This window comes from Triturus cristatus, chromosome 3_1, assembly GCF_964204655.1.
Source record: "Triturus cristatus chromosome 3_1, aTriCri1.1, whole genome shotgun sequence".
Classification (NCBI taxonomy): domain Eukaryota; kingdom Metazoa; phylum Chordata; class Amphibia; order Caudata; family Salamandridae; genus Triturus; species Triturus cristatus.
In genome coordinates, this window is record NC_140583.1 from 868,045,730 (window position 1) to 868,058,639 (window position 12,910).

The window sequence follows — 12,910 nt, forward strand, 5'->3', positions numbered from 1 at the left end:
ACTTTGTAGCATACCAGTGACTGTCCTGGGCTTGTGGTAAATGCTGGTGTGTGCAGACAGGGCACCTCTTGACATGCCTGTGGTTTTTTACCTGCATCAATCTCACATCCATGCACCTTCTATACCTGGCATTGCACAGCGTCTCTTTACAAGTTCAAAACTGACCCACTTTACAAACATTGGCCACTTTTGTAGCTATCTGATTCACTAATGGAACCCGGGTCCACTTCTATTTTGGTACCCGGGGCAATTTTCTGCCCCAGTCGAACCCTGGGACCTTTGCTCTCACCAGGACCCCTCTAATAGGGCAGGGCTGGTACACATCTCCCGTGCTTATGGGACATGTGCGAGCCTTGCGCTTACCCCACCGGGTTCAGGGACTGGAGAGGCAGCTGTTCTGTACTCTCCTCCAGCGCCAACACAAGCAGAGATGGGGCTCACTTCCCTCAGAGGTAGGGGCGCAGGTTAAACAAGAGGCAGTTTGTATGCAGAGAACACACGAAAAAGGAATTGTTAAATGTGACCAGTCAAGCAAAAGAAAATGTATCGGCTGGTGATTGATTATCAAAAATGTGATTCGTTAAATAATAATACAGAAACCCAATGTAAGAAAACGTGATCAGAAAATGACAGTATTCTACCAGTTGGCTGCTGCCTCAGGTGGTCTCAGTGACGGTGCTGGAGGCTCCGGTATTGCTAGCAGATTCGCCCATGGCAAGGACTCACACAAGTGGCACAGCAGCTCTTGCTGGCGCCTTCAATACAAGTTACACAGAGCAACAAGTCGCGCATGCTCAATCCTACACTTCCTATCGGCAGACATGTGCAGTACAGCGCTTCCTGGCTCGAACACCCACAACATCAGAACTGCGTAAACGGAGAGCATGAAATTCCTACGTTGAAGCCATGACGCAAGCGGTGACCCGCCTACCGCACCGTCTGCACTGGAATCCTATCCAGCCCTGCTGCTGGGTGCAGGCTCGGCAGCTGCAGGCGCTTCATGAGAAGTTATAAATACCATTGAAAAATAAAGTCAGGATCACCCTTTTCTTTTAACAACCACAGAAAGCGAACAGCGTAATAGTTATCTAAGAGGAAAAGGCATGCTTTAAGGAGCATGGGAGTGGCAGGCAGGGGGCCTCTGCCTGCAAAGCTGTCAAAAGGCCCAAGCCGTGTGATATGTCCATGCATTTTTGCAGACCGACTTGCTTCCCCTGCAACATCCGGCTCAAAATTTGCTCCGCCATTAACTAAATAGCGGAGGGAGCAACTGGACCTCGGTGCCCTTCCTGCATGAATGCAGGCTCACCCAAATGCCACGTCCTCTGGCTCCGAGAGCAGATCTTGAGCACGGCACTATGCCCGAGGCAAAGAGTAGCGGAGGGGGAGCCTTGCACTGCCTGCTGCCCTCCTCCACCACGCCACTTCCAACTCTCCCGGAATACAGTCACGGAGGGAGCCAAGTGACACTACCCCCCCCCACACCGTGCAGTCACAAGTCCTCGAGGCGGGCCAGCAGTAAGGAATGTGCTCAGCCAGGAGCAAGGTGGGGAAATGCGCAGCACTAGGGCAGGGGATCTCGCCTCTCCAAAGACTCCCGATGCACTATGGAGGGCCCGGGTGCTCGCGTGAGCCCCTCCCCTCGCTGTAATGCACCCGCAGTATCACCCCTGCCCTCCCAAGCCCTGGAAGTGTAGAAGAATTGGCAGGTGACCCCTAGGACCTCCCGTTCCGTCTGGAGACCCCAGCCGCAGCTATGCGACCAAGAGCCTGCCTGAGCCAAATGTGCCTCCTGGTCGGCAGCTCACTGTGCGCCGATCGGGAGGGGGGGCGGGGGACGCCTAAAACCAGACCGGGGGGGGAGCTGCGCCTAACTCCCCCTCCCCCCGCAGACAACAGCGGCACATTAAAACAAGCACGGCCGAGGCGGACCGCAATCTGAAAATGACAAAGAAAGAACGCGGTGTCCCTGAAGCGGGCACCACGCTCCGAATCAAAGTAAAAATAAGTAAATAAACGAAGCGCGGTGTCCCTGAAGCGGGCACCGCTCTCCGAATCAAAGTAAAAATAAGTAACTAAACGGAGCACGGTGTCCCTGAAGCGGGCGCCACGCTCCGAAATAAAGTAAACAAGACCTTAATAAATAAATAAAAAAGCAAGGCACATTAAAACAAGCAGGCCGAGGTGGCCCGCACTCAAAATGACAAAAAAAAGAGCTTCCAGATATATAAAGGAGCGCATGTAACTCCGCGAGTGAGAGATCCAATCCCGGTGGGCAGGGTCAAAGGGGACAGGGCGGTAACAAGGAGTGACTAAGAAGCCTTCTTTTCAATCGTGAGCCAGCGTTTAAAATGGAGGATGACGACAGCGAATTAAAAAGATGGGCGGGGCTTCAAGTACACCTCTGAAAGCTTTGGAATCAGGATTGATTCCAAGAAGCCCTCTCATGGCGAGGGCGGCACATGCGCGCTGCTAACGCCAGGCGGGACCTAAAAAGGCTGTGGGCTGGACAGAAAGTGATGCACAAATCAGCAATGCGAAAGCTAAAGGGGCCTCCTCCAAACAAGCTGATCCCAATTCCATATCTCGGTATTATTGTTCGGTTTTTGTATTGACATGAGCTCTAGCAGGCAGCAGACCTAAAAATCACTATTATGCACGCACATTTAAAAAAATTCCTCTTTGGGTTTCTCTCAGAGCCATTAAATATTCCGCTCGGGAACACAGACAAATTAACATTTAGAGCTGACTGGAACAAAATCAGAAACAATAATTGAAAGTTTGTATTAAAATACATCCCAGATGTCCACAATAATGATGGTTAATCTGAAGCATATTTTGAAATATACAGACCTGTTATTTCCGTTCCCATTATAAACTAGGGTTACAGCCAGGAGCTGCTCACGTGGCCAGCAGTGAGAATGTGCCTAGGCACGGCTGTTTCATCGCCGCCATCTTCACGGCTGACTGTCCTGCGTTGACGCTAAGTGCTTGGCTCAAAGAGTGTGAAATTAGCAGGCTCGTGTTGCTGGAGCCCATAAACAATCATCGAATTATGGGAGAAGGACGATTACCAGCTGCCACTGTATATCCATCCTGCAGTGTGCGTTCTATGCCCCGAGTTTAGGAGTGGCAGTATATCACCGACGGGACTGATGACTAGATTTGAACTAAGCACACCTCTATGAGAAAACAAACGTGTCATTCTTAATATTATCTAATGTAATATACAAATCGTACACACTGACTGTACCATTGAGATATTACTTTCAAACAAATCAAGGCTCTAGCTATGGGTCTGCATTTTACTAATTTAGTTTTATTCTGTAGGTTCCTCAGCTATTTAGAAATATTTAAAGCTTATGCACACAGTTTCATTTTTGAGGAGGGGAAGATTTTTTTGTAAAATGCTTGTATATAGTGCAAAGTACGCAAAAAATCTAATAGCCATTCATTTCTAAAAATAAAATATGAACAAAATTATTTTTTTAATTATTTTATTTTCGAAATTAGATTACATACACAACTGTATTTTTTTATTGGTGATTGCCATTGCTTTGAGTCTCCATTTTTTAAGTTAGTTGGGTCCAAGCCAAACGATTGGCAACCGGTTGGTTGCCAAAGCTCAGAAGCGTTCCCCAAAAAAGCCCTCCACTGCAAGATACTCCCTTTTAAAAGTCGCTTTCTCCAGTAATTCCTCCGGACTGTGTATCCCTGCATAGCAAACACAACAAGATGATGGACGGAGGGCTGATAATTTTCGATTACTCACCCCTAGTCAAGCATACGGGGATCAAAGTCGAAATATCCAAGGGACAGGATGGACAGTGTAAGGAAGGGAAGAGTAAAGAAGGAGCAAAGATTTTCAAAAAGCAAGCCAACCTCCTCATTATTTTGTGCATTACAGTTCTCTACTTATATAGGGATATAACCAACTAGCATGTTTCTATTTTAATCCTGTAGACGAAAGCAACAACTCAAGCCACACTGTCTGCTGACTACAAATCTAGTTTAATACAACATCGCAGTGCAAAGGGAGATAAACTAAGTATGCAACACAGCAGAAAGGTTTTAGAAGTAATGATAGGAAGCCAATCACCTGAGATAATGAATTAGTTGCCTGGGGAAGTTCAATAAGTGAAGGCAACCACCATGGGCATTGATTCATCAGAATGCCAGGGCTAGCTGAAGCGACATCACATAGCCTTTGACCTTAATGATATTACAGGAAGTTACATTATATGACCATTGACCCTAACTATTCCCAGAAGGCATGTCACATGACCCTAACATCACACTCGCTCTCTCTTACACCCACATACAGTAATCCATCTTCACTTACACACACTCGCTCTTAATCTCACTCATACTCATTCATACTTACTGAAACACAGGCCCAGGTTTACTAATTCTTTGCACTGTGTCTGTGTCACGTTTTTGATGCAAACCCAGTGCAAAGTATTAGGGAGGGATTTACTATCCAACACGCATCCTGCTTTACATTGGATAGTATCCTAAAGTAACACGAAATTGTGTTATGCACTAATTTGCAATATTTTGCGTCAAGTGGTCGTTTATGGTTTGTGCATGGATGTTCACATGCAAACACCCATGAGTTTTGATGCAAATCCCTTTCTACAAACATTGGTACAGAGGAATTTCTGCCAAAATCTTACCACTCCTTGAGGCAGGCATAGTGAGAAAAAATGCTTTAATTTCTCCATGTTTTTCCAGCTTTGCATATTTGCTGCATTTTACAGCACACATACAACATGGGGAAACGCCCTAAAGCATAGTTTTTGTACTGGAAGATGCACCTTGCAGTAGAAAATCTATGCTTCAGAGAATACACACACCCTTGCATTATGGTGCAAGGGTGTGTGCGTTGGTGCATGGCTGCCAAAAGCGCACCACCGCACAGGGAGGGAAACAATGCACTATATTTTAATAGATATGGAGCATTTTTTCTCTTTACCTTTCTTTGTTGCAGTGTTGTCTTGCGTCAAATAATAGAAAACCTGGGCCACAAACTCACTCACTACCCGTCACTGAGTTTCACCTTTGTTCACTCACAGGTACATGAGCACATACGGACAAATATTAAGATATACACACACTCTCTCTATCACATAAAACACTCTCACCAACAAACATGCACAGAACATACATTTAAAAACATTTTTACTTACCACAGTTGCCCCCAAAGAGATCCCCTTCCAGGTAAATGTGCTCCATTTTTTATTACACTAATAGTGAATAATACAATATAATTCACTTTTAGTATAAATAAAAACAGGCTGTAAATAAGGAATGCGGAGTCGTCTCTGTCTGTTTGCCGCTGATTGTGCCACCTCTGAGGCCAGGACCACAAAGGCAGTGCCAGGGGTTGCAAGGTGCAAGCCAGGGGTGGCAAGGAGTCTTTGCTGCAACCACTGACGACCCCTAAATGATGTCCATGGAAACCTCCTCATAGGATTGGAAAATAAGGGGGATTTGTTCTCTATCACAAATGTTGGGCAAATAGTGAGTATCAGTCTGCCAGGAAATCGGATCAGAAAAAATCTTTGGGGAAGCAATTCATGGAATCTTCAAATAGTGATTGATCCTCTACAGAAGATTAGACCAAATAGCGATGCCAGGCTCAGGCGTGAGATTTCACAACTAACATACGGGAGCAAATCTCTTAAAGGCAAAGATGCTGCAGCTCTGGACACAGTAATAGCTAGTTCTTACAGATCAATTTTCCACCTACCAATATATGTATCACCGGCCCAATTACGGCTGGAATTTGGGCTCCAAAAACAATCGGTGGAAAGAAGGGGCGTGTACGTAAAAAGTTGGAATAAGATCCGCAGTGCTGAGGCTTAGTCTCTAAATTTCCATCTTTGGATTGAGCTGCTTCGCCATGGAAAATCCCCAGTCAGGGAATATTTGATCGACTCCATTAAATTATTTAGATTGTCGGACCTTTGGGAAACCCCAACAGATCATCTATCCTTCAAAAAAACAGTGAAAAAGCAATACAAATGGTATCAGTCCTAGAAGACAAGGAAAAGCTTTCTAAAAGGTCCCATGGCTGGATAGTACTTAAGGGCTCATTAGGATGGCGGACAGACTGGAGTCCATCCTCCATCCTGGTGTAAACCGGGACCGTCCGCCATGCATGCGGCAGTCCCGCATACTGGATCAGGATGCGACTGCCACTGTGGTGGTCGGATCCTGCATTTTAACATTGCGGCGGTTGCTGCTGACAGCAGCACCCGCCGCGATCCTAAAATGCCATGTGGTGCGTTGTGAAATGTAGGGGGGTACCATGGGTCCCCCCCAAGTGCACCCTCGCCTCCCCAACACAAGGGGGGACTCTCAACGGGCCCCCAATCCCCACCAGCCTTTCCACGGCGGTTCCACCGCTGTGGAAAGGCTGTCTCCAGCCATCATCGTAATTTGGCGGACAGTGCCTGCGAGGCATCACTGCCATTTTACCGGTGAAGATCTCTCCGCCAGGCAATCGTAAGGATTGCCTGTGGCGGTTCCGTGGCTGATGGTTTTGCGACCACCACGGTCTCGGTGAGATTCCCCCCGCCATCCTAATGTGGTGGGAGGAAACTCACATACGGAAGGACTGCCACCACATGGCTGGCGGTGGCGGTCCTTCTGCCATCGTACTCGACCCCTTAGTGATTGTGAAGCACTTAAACCGCAATCTTATTTGAAAATAGGAGTCAAAATAAGTACGAAGGAAAAGATTTTAAAGCTATGGGGTCATTCTGATCAGCCCACATCAGCCTCCATGGGAAAGGAGAGGAGGTCCGCAGCCCTGTCGCTTATGTGATAGTGGGCAGGAGGACATCCTTCATGTTATCTGCAATTGCCCTAGTCTAAAGGACAAAAGAAGCACCTTATTACAACCATTTTTTAGGCGGCACGGCACTCGGACCTGCAAACAAGCAGTAAAGCTGTGCTTCAATCCAGCCTAGGTACAGCTAAACTGCCGGGTCACAACATTTTTTGAGATGGTATCCAGGAGACTCAAAAACATCTTGTGTGCGACATTGGGCAGAAAATGTAGCTGAACCAGGCATGACTTGAAGTAGGACCCAATTAGCTAACAACAGCTCCTCAAGTCGCACCGGCACATTTAACCAACAATGACCATATGCATAAAACAAAGCATTTACTACGCTGTATAAAGTGGGCTGGTCAACTCGGGATAACTATTGTCAGCCCAGCTTTTTTCATGCACAAGCACTTTAGACTTACTGATGAGCATAATGACCAATTGTGTAATTACAAACAACGTTAACCGATGGCTTTTTTAATACTGTTTTATTTATTTAATTGTGGGTAAAGGAATATTTTATTGTTACATGTTTGCAAAGGTTTGAATTAATCATGCATAATAAAATGACTTACTTACTCAATGTACCTTCCAAATGAACCCCCCAAAAAAGTCAGCTTGCTAGGCCCTAAATGGTAGACGGATGTCCCCACAGTTCATAAAATGTCTTGACGGGTGCCCAATGAATCCTTGAAGTGGAGACCATCAGCTCTGGATCAAGTCTTTATTGCAGAAATTTGAGTAATTACATGAAGTCCCATCACAAAGGTCCAACCTCCCTTAACATAGATATGGTTATCACAGGATTCTGTTGGAAGTTCTGAGTAAAGTGTGAATAGAAGCAGTCACTTTTAACTTCCTCTATTTTTTAAGCTTGATCATTTAAATGATCATGCTAACAGATAGTGGCAGAGAAGAAAGCACCAAAGAAGCAGGAGCCAAACGGGAACAACCACTGAGATCCACACTCCCCCCACCCCCAGGAGTCGTGGTTGAACTATGGGATCGACCAGAAATGGAGAACTGACATCCAGGTGACAGTTTTAACAAAAGAAAATTGTATCCACTCCATCCGCCCCCTATGCTTCGTCTACTGCTAAAAACGAGAGACATTATAAAAAAAAGAATGTAGCTAATCCTAAAACAATTAGATCCCTCTTGCAGATTGCTTTGATAATGTTCATAGAGATGCCGAAGTCCTGGAAGGATGGGAAGCCTCAGAAGATGTGATCTGTTCTTGAGTTTTGCACCTTCCTGACACAGACTGCTGAAAGAATGAGCAAATGGCTCTCAAGATGAGAACAGATCATTGAAGGTCATTGAAGGTAACTCTCTCAATCCCGTGCCTGGTCACATTCTGATATTCCTCATGGTAGGTTCAAACGGTGCAACTACCACTGCAGTACCCCTCACATCCCATAAATACCTGGATCTGCTTCTCCGAATGCTATGAAGTGAAACTCCAATGACGTAGTAGGTGCTGTACCAGAGGCCCAAAGAATACTAACTCTTACTAACCAGAAGCCTGAATTTAGGAAATGGGTGATTAAAGCCACTTTTCATATCACCTACAAGTGGAGAAATTCCCTGGCTGAGGCTTGATCTCAGTGTTATAGCCTGCATAAAGAACCTCTCAGCTAGGAGGTCCCTTGCTTCGAGCAAAATCATAGCTTCCCAACAAGCTCTTTAAAGTGGAAACTGTGGTGTGGCAGAAATTAACAAACTGCTAGTGTGTCCATCTGCTTTGGCTGGAGATGAACTTCATCTGCTAGTCTTTTAGATAGGAGAAATTCCAGGGGAGCTATGACTTTGTGAACCCACTAAGTGTAAATTTGAACCCAAATGGCGAGACCGCAGCGTGCACTTAAAAGCTTAGGAAAAAAGAACCTAAAAACCCTCTGATGGGAAACTGATTGGATCAGACTTACAATATGGGTTCCGTGAGGGTCTCGGAACCATCGACCAAACCTTAAATCTATCACTTTTGATGGATAAATATGTAAATGTCAAGGCCGGAGTTCTCTACATGGTCTACGTTGACCTATCTGCCGCATTCGATTGTGTCAGTCACGCTAAACTCTGGTCTGTTCTGTTAGAGATGGGGGTGGAGCAGAGTGTAGTTACCTTTTTGAGGGAACTATACTCAAATGCGACTGCCAGGGCGAGGTTTGGGACTAGTGGAGAACTCACTGCGTCGTTCGGAGTGGAGAGGGGCGTTAGGCAAGGATGTGTCCTGGCTCCCTTTCTCTTTACCCTTTATACCAACGGATTGGAGAGGGACATGCTGAGGGGGGCCCAGGACCTCCCTATGGTAGGCAATCGTCTAATACCGGCTCTTCTCTACGCGGACGACGCAGTGACACTGGCCCGCACCCCAAACGAACTACAAAGGTCGTTAAATAGGTACTCATCCTTTATGGCCAATCTGGATCTCAAGGTCAACATTGGTAAAACCTTTGTTATGAAGGCCGGGGTTGGTAAAAAAAAATAAAACCAGGGATATTTACATGAATAATGAAAAACTGGCAACCACAGATAAATATCCTTACTTAGGCGTGATGATTGACCAGAAATTAAACTGGAAAGCGGCAGTCGATGTGAGGAAACTCCAATTTACGAGAACCACCACAGCCCTTGTAAATTTCTCTAGGAAACTAGGTAAAAAAGCACCCATGGAAATGGTTAAAATCTACAAAGCTAAATGTATTACAGTGGCTTTGTATGGAGCAGGTGTGTGGGGCCACGCAGTTTTGGACTCTATTCAGGGGATAGAAAACACCTTTTTGAGGTATCTACTTGCACTACCAAAGAGCTCCCCAAACTTTTCATTCCACTTGGAATTGGGTCTTCCTTATGTGGCAGACCTTGCGAGAATACAGCCACTTCTATTGTGGCATCGAATTTGGTCGTCGGACAAAACAGTCTTTTCACAAACAATCATTCAAGACTGTAAAGCTCTGGAAAACGCACTCGAATCTAGGTGGTTATCCTATGTCAAAAGATTTTTAATTGACTTAGGGTTAGTAAAATATTACCATGATCCCCTTTTAATTCAGGAGGTACCGAGGAAGGTTTTTCAGAAACTCTGTTTAAACCACCTCGAAGAATTACGACTTACCTCTGAAGTTATGAAACAATCTGTTAGACACAGCTTGACTGTCCAGACGGGATTTGGGATGCAGCCCTACCTAACCTATAATATTACTGCTTATGAACTGTTTCTTTTGGTTAGGTTTAGGCTGAATTTCTTCCACCGTTTAGTTGCATTTCCGTTGAGAAACAATTGGACGAAAAGACTACCCCCTTGTCCTTGCGATGGGACTTCTACCCAATCTACAATGCATACCATTCTTTTTTGAAAATACTATACGGAACATTGGAAAAAACTACTTATCACATTATTAGAACGACTGGGCTTTCGAACATGTCGTCCAGCTTTCCTTTGTTTACAGTTATTGGATGGGGTGGGGCTGGTTTACACTGTCTCTAATTTGCTGCAGTACATCATGCGCCATAGAACGAATTTAGGATGATTTTGATACGCCCCAGATGACAAGGATGGGTTGATGATGGGATCTGAGTGTTTTAATCTACACTTATTTTATGATCGATTTTATCACTATTCATTGGTTGTTAAAATTATTTCAATGGTATTTATTCAGTTATTATATATGCATTGTCACTTTAGCCGTGATTAAAATCCGATGATTAGAGTTAATGAATTTTATATTGTTGGTATATTTTTATGAGATGTTTTTAACATTGTATTTGCTTCTGCATCTTTTATGACCTGTCTTCGGAAGGTCGAATAAAGAAATCTTTGATTTGATTGGACTGTGGATGTAGGGGTGCTCTTGAGATTTCATGACGTTAGACATTCACTTTAACTATCATAGAAAAAATTCATAGCAGAGATTTAGTCTGGTAATGTTTTTTTTCACAAATCACCTGCGCCCCTTCAGACTGATCATTAACAGATAGTTCCCTGAACTCTTATAGGTAAGAAAAGCAATCAGGCATTCTTTCTTTACTTGCATTCAAGTTGAATTACGGCTCACTTTGAAGTCAGGTGTGTAGTGCATGGCACTCTTCACAACCAGATCCTGGGCCCAAGGCATTGATACAAAGCTGACATTGGCAAATAGAAATCTGTATTCTTCTTTTATGATATCTAGGACCCAGACATCTGACACTGACTACTCCCAAGCCTTGCACTTGCTCACCAATCTGGTACATGTGGCACATGGACAAAACGTCTGATTTTATTTAGCTGGGCGAGCTGAAGACCATTTAACCAGGTTGCTCTTGTGAGTCTAGGATGCAATTTGATCTTTTAAGACTGGTGAGGTAGTGAGAGATGGGCAGGAAAATATTGTCTTCTAGTTCAGACCTTTGAATGACTGGACATTTGGACCTGACTGGTTCATGGAGCAAATCCTGTAACTGGGCAATCAAAATACGAGTTCCAACGCGTGGTTTATTCAGTAGGCAACCTTTTGTACTTTATCCACAGTATGTTGACAAAGGGGTCTGTGGACTGGCACCAAGACACTTGCTACTAGTACCATAGTTCTTAGACTATCAATGGCCACATTAGGCATGAATTGGAGCTGCATCTGAAAACCTGTAAAGGGAAACTGAACATCCCTGATAAATGTTTCAGAGCAGTAACTAGCAAATGCTCTAGACCGCAGCACCACATTAAATCACAAGAAGCTTATCTGTGGTAAAATGTCCACTTTTCTATTCATTGGATCAGCAATATAAACAGAATCAGATGTTGCAGTGGTTCACCTAGGCAGATATGTCATCATGGAGTCCAGGAGAGGGCTAGCTGGAATGAAGTATCCCTATTTTCTAAGATATATTGCAGGCTGTGAAACGTGGAACCACAGACTGGATCGCTTCAGTGCCATCATAGTAATTCTCTAACTGCTCCATGCATTGGTCATTTGGAATTGAGATAATGATGAAATTGTTGAAAAAGATTCTACCTTGCAATTTGGCTTTGGTTCATCATATGGCAGACACCGATTCAAGCTCAGGTGGGTCGGCACCAAAGGGATCTTTCTCTTTAGTATAACCATCCATGGAGGCTTGGGGTCGGCCTCTGACTTTTCTACCTTCAAATTTTTATATGAAAGCCGGGGCAAGAATGGAATAGAATGAGAAGACTTGATGCTCAAGAGGGTGGCACTCACTAGCTGCTTCCAAAGGTTACCGACACTGAGCAGAAAAAGTATATACATAGATTTCTCTCTGAGAGAAATTGCACGAACCAAGAAAAAATCACTGTGTCAATGTGACATATCCTGAGCACCCTTTTTTATTTATTTTAGAGAGTTTTATATAGGGCGAACTTTACCCGAATCGGGTATCAGAGCGCTTTACATAGCACCAGTTACATTACATGAGGACACATTCATTTGTTTGTATTTGTTTTTTGTTAGGCACAGGGAGATTAAGTGATTTGCCCAGAATCACAGGATGTTCAGCATCATTGTCGAGACTCAAACCCAGTTCCCCGGGTTTGAGGTCGGCCGCCCTAGCCGTTAGGCCAACTCCTCTCCACCCTGAAGAAACAACACACACCCAACATCGTTTTCGTCTATGTTTCAAATAGGAATGCATTACCGTCCTGCTAACCCTGATGCCAGTTCCAGGAGGGTAACAGGCATCTGCATCCATGACTAAGAGTCCTCCCATCTCGGTCAATAATGATGTACCCCCTACTACAGCAATAGTGAATTGACATTTATTTTCTCACAATCAACATAAAAGAGCTTTGTCCAAATTAATGAACACATAACGTGATTAGATCACTATTTAAAAGAATATATTAAGTGTCTGCCCCCCTAGATTCATTCCCATCCCTTTCTTGGCTGAGCAACACCATTTATGTACCTTTGAACTTGCACCACGCTTCCATAATATTCTTAAGTGGAAATGAATACTAATTGTTGCTTGTCATAGAAATGAAGTTCCCTGGTCCCGTCTAGGTAGAGTGTGTCTAACATCAATACTGTGTAAATTCATATAATCAAGAAAACATGAGGGCAGGCAAAAAGGACT

At 44.5% G+C, this 12,910-nt stretch overlaps 1 protein-coding gene across 4 annotated transcripts in view; it reads right to left on the minus strand.

Annotated features, from left to right (window-relative positions):
• The window catches only part of MYO3B (myosin IIIB), a 2,253,613-nt gene that overhangs the window by 297,343 nt on the left and 1,943,360 nt on the right, over window positions 1-12,910 (minus strand). The window lies entirely within an intron of this gene.